This window comes from Lutra lutra, chromosome 8, assembly GCF_902655055.1.
Source record: "Lutra lutra chromosome 8, mLutLut1.2, whole genome shotgun sequence".
In the NCBI taxonomy this organism is placed as follows: domain Eukaryota; kingdom Metazoa; phylum Chordata; class Mammalia; order Carnivora; family Mustelidae; genus Lutra; species Lutra lutra.
In genome coordinates, this window is record NC_062285.1 from 4,106,659 (window position 1) to 4,122,075 (window position 15,417).

The window sequence follows — 15,417 nt, forward strand, 5'->3', positions numbered from 1 at the left end:
CTGTAGTTTGCATTGTAGTCCTCCAGCTCCTTGGCTAATTTCTAAGTATCTTCTCCTTTTTGATGCTATTATAATTTGAATTGTTTCATAATTGCTCTTTTGGGTTGTTTATTGTCAGTGTTTAGAAATGCAGCTGAACTGCATGTTGAGCTTGAATCCTGTACTTTTGAATTCACTTATCCGTTCCTAATGGTGTTTGAGGAGTCTTCAATGTTTTCTAGAGATAGGATCATGCCGTGTGTAAAAAGAGATAGTTTTACTTCTTCTCTCCAATTTGGACACCTTTAATTTCCTTTTCTTGTTCTGGCCAGAACTATGTTGAAAAGAAGAGGGAAAAGTTTGTTTCCTTGTCTTGTTCCTGACCTTGGAGGAAAAGCTTCTAATCTTTCACCATTGATACAGTGTTTGCTGTGGATTTTTCACATAGGCAGAGAAAGGTCTCTCATACAGGATAAGAATTTATGCAAATGTAAAAACATCTATTAGGTCTGGAGACTAGAGAGCACTGAATAAATTGAGAAATTTGATGTTCAAAAATGTAGGAAGAAAAAAAAAAATGTAGGAAGAATGCAGCTAGACACAATGAGACTTTAAAGGTAGTTAAGATGAAAACGTTGGATAATAAAGGACAGTAGTATCTCATACTGTGGGGGGTGGCTGCTAACCTGACCTCTAGGCCCATGGTTTTCAACAGCGCACATGCAAAATAAGGCAGAGTTTTTCACACATTTTCATTTTGAGGTTTTGAAACAAACATTACTTTGATAAGAAGAAATCAACAAAGTTTTTAAGGCAGTGAAAGGTATGAAATTCTGTAGGCCAAAAGGTACTCGTGCTAAAATGATTATAAGCTATATGAGAAAGTCCAAAAATTCACCTCTAATAGAGCACAAGTAAAAATTAGATGGCGTGGGTAGGGGAATAGAAATTTCAAGCAGACCTGATTAAATTATAAGAGCAATTTTAATAAACTGTACAATGGGCCAATGGTTAAAACTAGCAGAGCATTCTGACAACTTGGAGTTCTCGAACCTGAATTCTCAGGGTATCCGGCCACCTGAAGAAAACTGGATGAAAGCACAGAATTTCAGGTGACACAATATCTTCATCTCAGAAACATGGAAATTAACACTGCAAGTTTTAAAAACCCTGTTTTACTTTATGATTTTGTACAAATCAGTTTGCCAGAGATTCTTTTCACCTCTCCTAAATCAGAGATCCCAGAGTACAAAATAAGGATTTCTACTTCAAAAGAACAAGTTGGTTTTAGAGAACCCATGGATGAAGGAACTCTGCTCCAAATTTAGAAATCACCATCATCTTCCTAGAGGTAAATTTACTCGACTCTTTATATTCTGGTGAAAAGTGATGCTATCAACCTACCAAGATAGATTTAAGGCTGTCCTCCAGTTTATCATCTCCCCAGCCTCATCCCATCAAAGGGGCCATTACTTCCTTTCATTCTATAAGCAAGAGAGTCCTGGGTTTACTCTCTCCTCTCCCCAAGTCAAACATACTATTTTAATAGTAATTTATTTCAGCCGTAACCATTTGTTGGGGACTGAGTACCTTCCCCAGCAGCCACTTATCACATTTCTGCCACAGTTAATGTCTTTTAAAAGTCATGATGCCCTTGTTAGGAAAGTCGTGTTATTTGGACTATAACAGGAATGTGGCCAGGAAGATGAAGCAGCTTAAAATGGGAGCATATGAAGAAGGGTAAAGGAAATAAGGTTTTTAGCCTGGAGAACAGAGGGCCAGGAAGCAGGGGATGGGAAGCTGGAAAGGGAGAAGATGTGGTAGTTGTCGCCAAGCATTTTTAAAAAGTCGCATGAAAGAGTTATCAATCTGTGAGTCCAAAGGAGCATATCTGAAACTAATTGTGAGGCTGTTGCTAAAAGGATTTTGATTTTATGCCAGGAAAGCCATCCATCAGAGCAAGCAAAAGGGGAGGAGGGACCAGAGAACTTTAGCAGGGGAGGTATTCAGAGGCTTGGTAATCACCCAGGAACATTATTTTGAGTGGAATTCTAGCAGTCAAAGAATGTTGGGCTAGAAGACCTTAAAAGCCCATGTGATGGAGATCTCTATGATTCTCTGCATTACATTGTCTCTATGTACTTGTCCTTCTGTGATGGATATATTTGGGTTTTTCCTGAGCATGTTAAGAAGAGAGTGAGTTTTATGAGCCAGTAACACTCAGGAACATTAATATTCTCTTTGGCAGTAGATTTATGTTGAATAAAAGTGCCTTGATGCTAACGGAGAGAATGTGCTTTCCAGTCTGGTACATACAGAGAGCTCATTAGTTCTAAATTTAGATGTAAGCCTCAGTGTTGGAGGGACTCCAAGTTTGACTAATACATCTGAACGTGTCCTTGTTAGAAAAAAAAAAAAAAAAGATGGAGAATTCTATTTTTCTACTTTGTGTGGGGCTGGTGGAGAGGGAAAAACACATGCTCTTTCATATCAGCTAATTCCATCTTCTCACAATTACTGAGTAGGTGTGCCCATCTAATGATGCTAAATGCACAGTACGTATGCAACTGTTGCTTTTAGTTTGATAGAATAGTGCTTCCTTGGCAGAGGCGAACCAGTTCACAAAGTCTTAAGAGCATCTTGATTTAAATCAACAGCTGTACATTTTTTCATGGCCAGCTTCCCCAGAATGAGGCAGTGGCCAATGACAAGATGTCATTTTTTATTTCAACAAAGCTTTATTGAACACCTACCAGGTTTTAAGATAAGAAGGCAGAGGTAAGCAGGTGGCTGCTTTTAAATTTCTACTCTCAAGGAACACAAACTTGACAGGAATGAATTTCAAAAGTAACAGACATGTCACTACCCCTGCTCAAAAAGCCTGTTATTTAGCATAAATTCTCACATTGCTCCTAAAAGCATAGTGTTCAAAATTCTGTAAACTACACTGCCTAAAAGCATTCACTAACTTTAAAGAAAACAGTTCATTGCAGAATATACTTTCCCAAGTATTTCCTCTCCATTAATATCACAATATATTATAAAAATAATTTGTCACAAGTTTTGTATATTTTTATTGATTATAAATAATGTTACATATAACTTTTAAATAGTTTAAAATATTTAGTTAATTTTTTTAAGATTTTATTTATTTATTTGACAGAGAGAAAGATCACAAGTAGTCAGAGAGGCAGGCAGAGAGAGAGGCTCCCTGCTGAGCAGAGAGCCTGACATGGGGCTCGATCCCAGGACCCTGCGATCATGACCTGAGCTGAAGGCAGATGCTTTAACCCACTGAGACACCCAGGCACCCCTAAAATTTTTATTTTAAAAAAATTTACTCATAGGGAATCCCAAGACTCCACAGTGTCCTCATCTCAGTCCACCTGCAGGTTCTCCCTTCCTTGTTATCAACAGGTGGAAAATGACCCCATCAGACTTATCACTAGGAAAAGTGGTGAAGTGAGAGACCCACAGCACTTCCGCCTGGAGAACCAGCTGGAGCACCCTCTGGTCAGGAGTCATTGGGTACAACGACAGAGAGTTGACACTATGATCTAAATAACAGTGGATGATGATAAAAAATGTCATCTTGTCATTGGCCACTGACATGTCACTATCAAACATTCACTCTGTTTCCTTCCTCCCGGTATTTCCTTAATAGTTCCACTGGAAATGGTTTGCCCTCAGAGGAGAACCTACTTGACAAGCCTACACTGACAAACACTTTCTCACATTATGCTCACTCAAAATGCACTGGTGGCCGTGTTTTAGATGTTATTAATATGTTAGGAAGAAGATGGACATGGTGGTGATTAGGAACCACCACAGTAAGGTGGGAATGGAAATGATACCTAAAGAAGTGTTTGAGGAAGAAAACACTTATGCATAGTATTTTTTCCTCAAAAAAAAAAAAAAAATCCACCAGGAGTTCATCAGCATCATCAATTACCAGATAAAATTAATACCTATGGACTGTTCACCAAACAATATCAGAATCTACACTCTTCCCAAGCTCATATGGGACATTCACCAAGAGAGGCCACAATCTGGGCCATGAACATTCCTTCACAGATTCAGAAAAGCAGAACCTACACAATGTCTGCTCTTAGACCACAACACTATTAAACCAGAAATCAGTAACAGCAATATATCTGGAAAAACCCAAAATACATAGAGATTAAACAACATGCTTCTCAATAACACATGGGTCAAAGAAAGAAATCACAAGAGAAAATAAAAAGTATTTTGAACTAAACGGAAATTAAAACACAATTTATCAAAATTTGTGGAAAGCAATGACTAGAGGAAAATTTAAAGCATTGAATGGACATATTAGAAAAGAAGAGAGATATAAAATCAGTAACCTAAATTTACATTTAGGAAACCAGAAAAAGCAGAGCTAATTAAATCCACAGTAAGCAGAAAAAGAAATAATATGAATTAGAGCAGAAATCAATGAAATCGAAAGACAATGAATAAAACCAAAACCTGGTTCTTTGAAAATACAATAAAACTGATATAGATCTAACCAGGCTAACTAAGAAAAGAAAAAAAAAGAGAGAGTACACAAATCACTAATGTCACAAATGAAAAGGGAGACATCACTATAGATGGGACTGTAGGTCCCACTAACAGCTAAAAGGATAATAAAGGAATATTATGAACAACTCTTTGACTGCAAATTTGATGACCTAGTTGATATGGACCAATTCCTTGGGGACACCTGGGTGGCTCAGTCAGTTAAGCAACTGCCTCATGCTCAGGTCATGATCCCGGGGTCCTGGGATCAAGTCCCCCCTAGGGCTCCCTGCTCAGCGGGGAGCCTGCTTCTCCCTCTGCTCTTCACCCTGCTTGTGTTCCCTCTCTGTGCTCTCAAATAAATGAAATCTAGAAAGAAAGAAAGAAAGAAAGAAAGAAAGAAAGAAAGAAAGAAAGGAAAAAGGAAAGAAAGAAAGAAAGAAAGAAAGAAAGAAAGAAAGAAAGAAAAAGAAATGGACCAATTCCTTGAAAGACCCAATCTTCCAAAACTCAAAGAAGAAACAGACAATCTGAAAAGTCTTATCTATTAAATCGATATTAATATCAGTAGATAATAGATTAAATATCTGTCAAAGAAATTCAATCAATAATTAACAAATCCTCCAAAACAGGAAGCTAAGTGCAGATGGGCTTACTGGTGAATTCTACCAAATATTTAAGGGAAAAGTAAACCCATTCTCTAGAGTTGTTATCAGAGGATAGACGCAGAGAGAAAATATCAAACTCATTACCAAAATCAAAGATACTAAAGAAAGAAAACTATAGTCCAAAATCTCTCATGACCATACACGTGAAAATCCTCAACAAAATGTTATCAGATTGACTCCAACAGTGTATAAAAAGAATAAGACACTATAGCCAAGTGGGATTTATTGAAATATGCAAGGCTGATTCAAACCTTGAAAAACCAGTTATTAGAATGAACAAAATCCATAACACAGACAACACCCATCGCTGCTAAGTTGGGGTGAGGATGTGGCGAGACAGGAACTCTCATTTCTTGCTGGCAGGAATGCAAAACACTGCAGCCGCGTTGGGAGACAGGTTGGTGGGTTGTGACTACACCTGCTCTTTCCACATAATCCAGCAATTACGCTCCTTGGAATTCATCCAAAAGAGTTGAAAACTTATGTCCACACAAAAACCCACACACAGATGTTTATAGAAGGTTTATTCATAATCCCCAAAACTTAGAAGCAGCAAAGATGTCCTTCAGAAGATGGAATACTATTCAGCACTAAAAAGAAATGAGCCACCAAGCCATGAGAAGACATGATGTACACTTTCAACTACGTGAAAGAGGCCGATCTGGAAGGGGCACATACTGCATGTTGCCAAGTCCAGAACGTTCTGGAAAAGGTAAAACTGGGCAGGCAGTAAAAAGAGCAATGGTTGGCAGGGCTGAGGGAAGGCGGGTGATGAGTAGGCAGAGGGTTTTTAGCGCACTGGAAATACTTTGCCTGATATTATGATAAATCCCTGTCATTATACCTTTTGTCCAACCCCTAGAATGTGCAACACCAAGAATGAACCCTAATCCCTAATGCAACCTTCAATTTTGCTGTGAACTTAGAACTGCTCTTAAAAAACAAAACAACACAAAACAAAACCTTAATTCTTTAAATATTTTAAACAAAAATACACCCAGCTGTATATCCACCCTGAAGCTTTGTCAAGTCTCAGCATTAACGACATTTGCTTTGGCTAGGACGTTAAATAATAAATCAGTAAGTGTTGAATGTTGGGGGGGTGGAAATCCATGTGGAATTTTGATAGGATGTCATCGAACTGATGATCTTCCTAACTCTTCCTTTCTATCACAGAAGCAGGGATAGTGAACAGTTCTGACCTGTTCCTAATCCTAAAGCAGATGAATTAGAAGTTTCACATAATACATAATATTTACTGGTCTGGCATGCCCATATTGAGGGGTATTGTGCAAAAGTAGCTGTCTTCCAAGCGTCAAGAGACATGGGGGTTGAGATTCTGCTCTACTCACAAGATGAAAAGTTAGCTAGCTTCAACTTCATAGGTGCTGCCAGAAGACAGAAGCTTTCTGGATCCCAAAGGGTTTTTCAAGATGGTCTTTCTGAAGCAAGATTCCAAAGACCTCATGTGGCTCTGATAATACATATTATGCCCTTATTTTTACAAAACAATCTGGATTGCTATGAAATTACAGATTCCAAGTTTGGCCTTTTCTTTCCAGGTTTTAAAATAGTACTTCATTATTTTCTTGGTCGGGTTTTGTCAGCCTGATTTTTACCTTTGTCGTTGGTCCCTCTTTATCTCTGAAGCATTTAAATGATGATCAGAGAATTGATTCTTCAATTTCCTTTTAATGTGCTCTTATGCAGATTTTTTTTCAGTTCCCTTTAGTATTCTATAGGCCATTTTAATCAGATAACTTTCACCTTTTTGAAACAGTGGTTTTCAAAGTATGCCCTCCAGAAGGATTCAGCGTGGCTGAGATGAAAGTTCTTGGCCCCGACACCAGACCTGCTCAATCAGAAACCGAGGCTCTGGTGGTCGCTGTGGCAGGTGATTCTGATGCCTTGTCAATTCAAAACCCACTATTTGAAAAGGCATCATCTTATTTTCCTCAAATATTACCTCACTTCCTTTTTGTTCCAACTTTACTGAGAGATAAATGACAAAGTTGCATATATTTAAGGTGTAGAATGTGATGAGCTGAGATGTGTGTGTTCTTCTCACACAGAGAAGCAGTAACCATAAGCAAATCAGTTAACACAGCCCTAAGAGAAGGACACGGTGCCGTTTGCGACAGCATGGATGATCTGGAGGGTTCTACATGAGTGAATAAATGAAACACAGAAAGACAAACACTCTGTGACCTCCCTTGTATGTGGAATCTAAAAGTGGATGGGGCACCTGGGGGCTCAGTCTGTTAAGTGTCTGACTCAGGTCATGGTCTTGAGGTCCTGAGATGGAGCCCCACTTCGCAGCTCCAAGCACAATGCAGAGTCTGCATGCTCCCCCCCCACCCCCTGCTTGGTCTCGCTTTCTCTCAAATAAATTAAGTCATAAACAAATAGGGAGGAAGGAAGGAAGGAAGGAAGGAAGGAAGGAAGGAAGGAAGGAAGGAAGGAGAAAAGAAGGAAAGAAAGAAAGAAGGAGAGAAGTAAGTCACGGAAGCCCAGAGTAGAAGGGTGATTATTGGGAGCTGGGAGGAGGAGAGGGAGACAGGGAGATATTGGCAAAGCCCACAAGCTTCCAGCTATAATGCGCAGAAGCCCCAGACGAAGTGTGCAGCTTCTACTTTCACGGGAAAGTAGAAGAACGAAGCCGTTGCTCTTCTCCCATAGTCTGTCCTTTCTCACCAGACTCCTTTCCCGGATGTTGACATTCCTGTTTGTGAATGTTTATCCCTCTCTGCTGCTTTATCGGAGGTTTCCTCCATGGCTTCACATCCTTCATTCCGCAGCTTTATCAATCTTGCCTCCCACCCCAGGGCTTGCTTCTTCTATTCCAAATCCTATACCTTGTGCTTAATAGCACCGTTTGGTATTTGATAAGTTCTTATTTCTTTTTCAGATGAAAACTATCCATCCTTGTCTTTGTAAGGATTTTCTTATTCTAAACTCCTCGTCTTTCATAACCTTTCAGGTTTCTAGGGGTCTGTTGGCTCCCCCATTGTCCCCTTTGTCGTGGTTGTACTCCCCATTTTCTCTGGGGCTCTCACCACCATTTCTGGTGAGGTATTTGAGGGAGGGGCAAAGGCAGGCCCCAGTCTGTATGTCTCCAGGTGAGGTCCATTGGAATGGAGAGAATGTGGCCAAAACCCTGATGCCAAAGAACACAGAGCCACTGCTGATAACTTATCTCTGTTATGGTGTACTCGTCTAGCCAGTGTTTTATTTTTAAACTTTTAAGGGGATGCGGAATTGGCAGGCAAACATTTTTAGTTTATGTTCCTTCAGCGTTTTGCCTTTGGAGGGGGTGTTCTTCAGGAGTGCGTATCCAAAGGCAGCTGGTCAACCTGTTTTCATCTGCAACCTACCCTAGGATGACTCCTGCTTTCCAATTTCTCTAATAATGGGACAGCAGGAATCATCCCAGTATGAGACTCGGGACATTTTCTCCTGTGATTTGTATGCTGTGTGTAGCCAGCAAATATAACACCTTATTCCCTGCAATCCATACACACAGCAGTTTATGCCAGGCCTCGTTGTCCCTCAGGACTTGTTTTTCACTCTGTGTGTGTGTATGTGTGTGTATTCGTGTGTTGCCCAGACCACATAACTTTGTAGCTTCTTTAAGCTCGATTTTGGGTGAAGAACTAGTCTAGCAGCCTGTGCCGATTCCCCATTATTTTCTAGTATTATCTTTTTGAAATATGGATTCAATTATATTACTCTCCCATCTAAAAACATCCAGATACTGCCCTTCCCCAGTGAATCCAAACTCCTCACCGTGGATTGTCATACCCTGGGCCCAACCAACCCTTAAACTTTAAATCCTGCTAGCCTCCTTCTTTACCATATAACCTAGTTACCCCTACTTTCTTGCATTCCCTGGTATGCCACAGTCTGTTGTATCTTATCTTTTTAGGTGCTGTTAATGTTTCGCACTATTCCTCTTTCTCTCTCTTTAGTCAGCAAAATTATATTCCGTATTTAAGACCAAAATCAAAATTTTCATTAAAAGGAATATCACCTACGTCTTAGAGTAGTGAAGTGTTCAGAATGAGCCCCCCTAAGACATGTCACTTTGGTATGTGGAGTATTTTGAGCTAAGAGCATCCATGCCCAAGAGACTCCGGAAAAGCTTTTATTCCTCCTTAACTCCCCGTAAGAATTTAGACAGGGAGCCTGGTTCAAGAAGAGAGATATCCCCAGAAAGGTCTACAAAGACTGTGGGCGAGGTGTGGTAATCTGGGGGCAGCTGGGCAGGGTGAGGAGTTCAAATCCCCTCTCTGATCAGGCCATGAGAAGCATCTGTCTACCAACATCCACTCTTCCCACCTTGCATGGATTGTCTTTCTTCCCTTTGAAGCAACAGACACCTACCCCTGGTCCTTGGCTCCAATTGCTATATAAGCCTCAACTGCCCGACTGGCCAATGGGTCTACTTTTATGGTGCTCCCATGTACCAAATTAAATTGGTTTTTCTCCTATTAATTGGTCTTATGTCAATTTAATTATTAGATCAGCCAAAGAAAGACAGAATAAAACATTTTCTACCTCTACAATAGAATTAGTCTTTTCTTTCAAGGTCAAGATGTGGTCAAGATGTGGAAAGAACACCACGTCTAACTTTCCTGCTTCGTTTTGTAGATCTTGCTAAAACTGAACAAAAAATGTAGCTCTGTTAAGGTATAAGCACTAAGTAGATTCAGCTCCTAATTCTTAAGTGTTGGTCTGTAATCTTGTAAGTATTTGTTACTCTGGCTCAAACCTGGACCAACGTATCAACAAATTTCTTTTTTTTTTTTTTAATTTTATTTGACACAGAGAGAGAGATCACAAGTAGGCAGAGAGGCAGGCAGAGAGAGAGGGAAGCAGGCTCCCTGCTGAGCAGAGAGCCTGATGTGGGGCTCGATCCCAGGACCCTGAGATCATGACCTGAGCCAAAGGCAGAGGCTTTAACCCATTGAGCCACCCAGGCGCCCCTCAACAAATTTCTTAAAGTGGATAGATAAACCAAAACTAGGCAAATGTTAGATGACTCAAGGTAGCTCATTTAAGTAACAAAACTATTAAAAAAAATGAAGTAGGTGCCTTGACTGTCAGGTTTTGTCAGTCACTTATTCCAGTTATAATTCCAAATAAATCCACTCTGGTACGAATCTCTGCTAACGCTAGATTTAGCCACTGTTGTCTCTTACCTGCGCTACATAAAGTAGCAGCTAAGTGGGCCTGCGAGGAGTTTGCTTCTTTACAATTCACTTTTCACATGGCAGGTGATGTGAGCTCTCCAAAAGAAAATGTTCTGCTTTCCTGTGGCCTCCAGCACATCAGGAATAGAATCTTTGAAGACCCGAATGACTTCAATCTAGACCTCGGTTTACTATCAGTTTCTGAAAACTCTCAGCAATTTTCTGCTTTAAGGCCTCTGAACTTTCTGTTCCTTCTATCTGGAATGTTCACATGCCCAGCTTCTCATCATAGGTCAAGTTTCAGTTCGCTTGTTTGCTTTTCCCAGAGGCTCCTCTGGAAACAATATCGTATCTGGAGTTTGTCGTTCAGGATACTTTGTACTAATTTCGCAGCCCACTGAGTCCCTTCATGGCATCGAATCCACGGAATGTGATGGTCACCCTGCCTCCTTATGAATGTGTCTGGGCTTGTCTTTGCGGTGTGGAATAGGTAATTCATAAAGCAAAGGAGAGCTCATCTGACTTTTTTATTATTCTAAAGCCAGCAACAGCCACAGGAAAGACTACATATAGTCTGAAAGTCTTACAAAATTGTTTTTTTGTTGAAAATTACATATAATACTTAATCATCCAGAACTTTTGTAAAACTAACTTCCCATTATCCTTTCAATATATTTGTTGAAGAAAGACCTGGTTTTACCTTTTATGTAATCTACTGTATATTCTGGAACAGCACACACACACACAAAAAAAATCCAATATTAACCTGAGCAGTGCAGAGCTAGTGAGTAATGAAACATTATATCCACTGTATATAGCGATTTGTCAGCCAATGTTTGGCACTTTCTCTGATATGTGGGAAATGGTTCTGTGAATAACCATGAACTGCATTATAAACTATTAAATATTACTTTTTCAGCCCACTCTAGGATTCTTGACCAAGGAGCACTTCCAATTATGCTTCTTCATAACAACCACCATGGGGTTTTAGAAACCTTCGTGTCCTCTCCCAGAGATCTGTTCTTTTGATGGACAACTTTCCTGTTTACTGTTGCTGTCACACTCTGCCGTCCTTTGTTGGCTGTTACTTCGTTTGCGGTCCAGTGGTGCAACTCTGTCTGGCACATGTCACAGTCAAAACAGAAATGTGTCCGGAGCGCTCTGTTCTCGTCCTAGGATTATGTAAGACCAAAATCCACCAGGCGCACTGCGGGCTTTTGCACATAGGTTGAAATGCTGGAGGAAACCCACGGCTGAGAATTTTTGTGGTTTCTTCCAAATTTTAGGTCTTTCTAGGCAGGGACTGAGAAGCCAGAGACATGCAGGACAGTGGGAAGAGGCACCTTTACATGGCTATTGAGGCACAGTGAGGCCCGGGGCTATGATGGAAAAAGGCATCTTGCATTACGAATTCAATAGCATGGTTAACATTTATAACTTGGGAGTCACTTTTTCTTTAACATACAGAATTCTTTATTGATGCACTTTGGACATGGAGAAGGCTGTTCATTTATCTTCAATAAGTCCATGATTTATTGAGAGGAATAAAATACTTATTAATCATTTGAATTCAGGATATGAAATAATTTTTCAAGTTGTCCAGATGAGCCTGTCCGGTAAAATTCTATCATCAATTGTAGGAGTTGGTAGAAACTTGGCCTTGAATGTCAATCTGTCTTCAGACACAGTTTTAATTTCAGCCTCGACCGGTCCTCAGTGACTTGACAGTGAGTTATGAATTCTCGCCCTCTCCTCTGGACACGTTGCTCACAGATTTTCTGATAAAGCCACCATATTCTGGAGGAATATGCTTAGATAAATGTAGCTTTCTTAATGAAAATAAAAATCTCTCTTCTTCTGTACTACATGAAGATTGCGAGTGTAGAATGAGTCGTGAGACATATAAAATGGTAACTATATTCACTGTGCAATTCTGTCTCTTGAAAATCCTGCAGTGCATACCGAAAATCAATTTTCATCAGTGAAGAAGAAAATCTGGGTAAAGAAATAACATCATTCTACTAACGATTCCCATGGGCCAGAGGCAAACTCCATTGTCATTGTACTTCCCAAAGTGACAGTTTAAACGGCAAGAATGCAGTTAAATACACAAGCTGACGTACACAGAAAAGAAAATCAATTAATTGTATTGCCCGACACTGATGAAAACAGGAAAATAAAATAAAATGGCAGGATTTATTTCAAAGGAGGACTTTAAGGTAAGTATCATTTACTGGTTATGCATTCTGATAGGAATCAATGGCAGAAAGAGTTTTTAAAAAACACAGATGAATTGATCATGAATAAAGTGAGGAAAACCTAGGAGGCTTTGCCAGTGGATACCTCAAGTACCTGACAAGGCTACAGAATTTGAAGTCCTCCGTGGGTTTGTACACCCTGCTGAGGTTCATATACGCCTGTAACTGGCATTCAGCGTTGTTTTAAGGATAAAATTGGGTCATATATATGCAGAATGTGGCATAGCGTCTTGTGTGTTGCAGGTGTTCAAGGTAAATGACCTATTAGAGTTACTAGTAATTATAAGTTATTTTATATGCCGTTTAATACTGAGCTATTCAAGTAACTACGATTGAACTTATCTTTTCTGAATGTAATTTCTGTACTAAAAAGTACTGTCTCTATACCAATGGCTCCCAACGGACGATGGCTCTTTGTCCCCACACATGCTATTTGACAGCATCTGAAGACATTTTCGGTTTTCATGATGGGGAGGGGGCTGTGGTAGGCATTTGATGGCAGAGGTCCAGGGTGCTGCTGAAGGCCTTACAACGCATGGGACCACCCCCACCACAAAGAATCCTCCAGCCCAAAGTGTCAGTAATGCAAGGTTGGACAATCTTGCTCTAACCCTGTGATTTCCTCAGCGGCTGTGAGAACTAAGAAAACAGTTGTCATGAAAACCATCACACACCATTTCAATTCTTGTCCAACCTCTCGTCGATGCTGCAGGCAGACCGGGCGAGAGGATGTGGTCAGCGAGTGCTGAGAGAGAGAAGCAACTGGAAGAGATGCTCATGAAACAAGTGGGCTTGCCAAGAAAATTTGATTAGTACGTCTTCCTCCAAATTCCCAAGGTGAGGGAGTGGGCTGAAAGTGAACTAAAACCATCAAAAAGCAAAAATCCAGCCACAATAATAAGGCTCCACACAAATACGATCTCTGAGAATATGGAACACATAAAAATGTGCACACGTAATTGGAAAACACACAAATAGAAACACAAACCAGAGCACAGAGGTGAGTACGTTTGAACTACTCCTGCTGATGTGTACTGACTTGGTCCATTCAGGCTGCTAGAACAGGACATCCGACACCAGGTAGTTAAACAATGTGCATTTAGTGCTCACAGCTCTGGACGCTAGAAGTCCCAAGATCAAAATGCTGGCAGGTTCCATGTCTGGTAAGAACCCACCTCCCTGTCTGCAGAAGACACTTCTTACTGCTTCCTCACACAGTGGAAAGAGATCATCTCTCTCCTGTCTGTTACTAGGAAAGCACTAATCTCATCATGAGGTCCCACCCTCATGACCTCATCACCTCCCGAAGGCCCCACCTCCTAGGGGATTAGGGCTTCAACATAGGAATTTAGGGGAACACAAACATTCTTTATATTATACACCATAATCAATGCCATAATGAGTGGAAATTAATACCAGACTCCCTCTTTATATTCTTGTTTATATAATTACTTGTTACTAGATTGTAAATTTGCTCACTGAGTATTCAATAATTCTCAGCCTTCCTGCTTGAGTAAACAAATTCATATAAATATTGCTGGAGATCATTCTCTGCTGTGCAGGTACCACCTGGCCATTATGGCTTTGCCCCCCAGCACAAGCAGAAACACACTGGAAAAGGCACTCTTTACAGAATGTTAAGTTTGCAAGGTCTGCGTCAAAGTCTTCTCCAGGTTGTGTATACAGACAGCTCTCTTGGCTGGGACCTTTACACTCATTTATAAAACTGAGTATTATTAGCTGCAAATCAAAAGTGTTTTTAATGAATGCTGCTCATGAAATACAAGTCAAGAACCAAGAAGAAAGCTTAAATGAGGAACAACCTTCAACGATTTATAAAATGTTACTCTCGTGGCCACCCTTGGCAGAGTGCAGACCAACTTCTTCCTCTCATAGATGAGTAAAGTGAGGCTTGGAAAATTCAAGAAACTCATCCACGGTCACACACCTAATCAGACGCAGATTTCAGTGGAGATTTGCCCAGTCAAAGCCGTGTTCTTTATTCCTGGGTCACACTGCTTTCTCCAAGCACACTAAGAGAGAGTTCTTAGAATATATCTTCTGTCAAAGACTAGAGAGAAGGGAATGAGAGGGACTCTTCTGAAGTCACCTTGATTGTAAAGAGCAAGGTGTGGTCATCTCAAAGGGTCGTAGTCACTGGAAGACAGGGTTGCAAAGCTGGAACAGACATCGTGCTGAGAGTAACCCTTAAGGTGCAGAGGTCGATGTGGTACAGCCAGGGGGGTCTGAGCAAGGTCAGAGCAGCACCACTGGGTGATGGGCTCCATCAGAAAGCCAGAGAGGGAACAGATACAACAACGTGTACGTGGGATAAGTTCCCTGGGTTTTATGGATTCGGAGCACTTGGCCAATTCCCGTGACTTGACGTAATAAAATATTGCCTAGACTATTAACATATCCAGATAAAATAGTAAATTAAGGACAATTTAAAAATTTAAACATTGAAAGTGGACTTTAAAGATTCCTTTAAGTTTTGGACACACCCACATCTCTATATTGAGCCTTGCCTTTTTTCCAAGAAGCGATCTATAGTGGAATAATCAACACTGCCTCATTCCTTCTCAGCAGTGCTCCGGCGGATCCATACGCAGGCCTGGGAGGTGTCGTCACAGCAGATAAGATGCTTGGAAGACACCGCAGTGATCAAAGAAATGCTGAGAGTGACAGAAACAAAAGGGTTGGCTAGAAGCTCTCCAATTTTTTTCTTCTTTGTAGGGAGGTCAAAAAGTCTATCATGCATGATTAAAATTTTAATTAAATAAGTTTAAATCCTGGTTT

The 15,417-nt window shown here is 40.4% G+C and overlaps 1 pseudogene; it reads left to right on the forward strand.

Moving 5' to 3' along the window:
* Positions 1–15,417, forward strand: part of LOC125106363 (eukaryotic translation initiation factor 2A-like) — an 86,857-nt pseudogene that overhangs the window by 18,793 nt on the left and 52,647 nt on the right.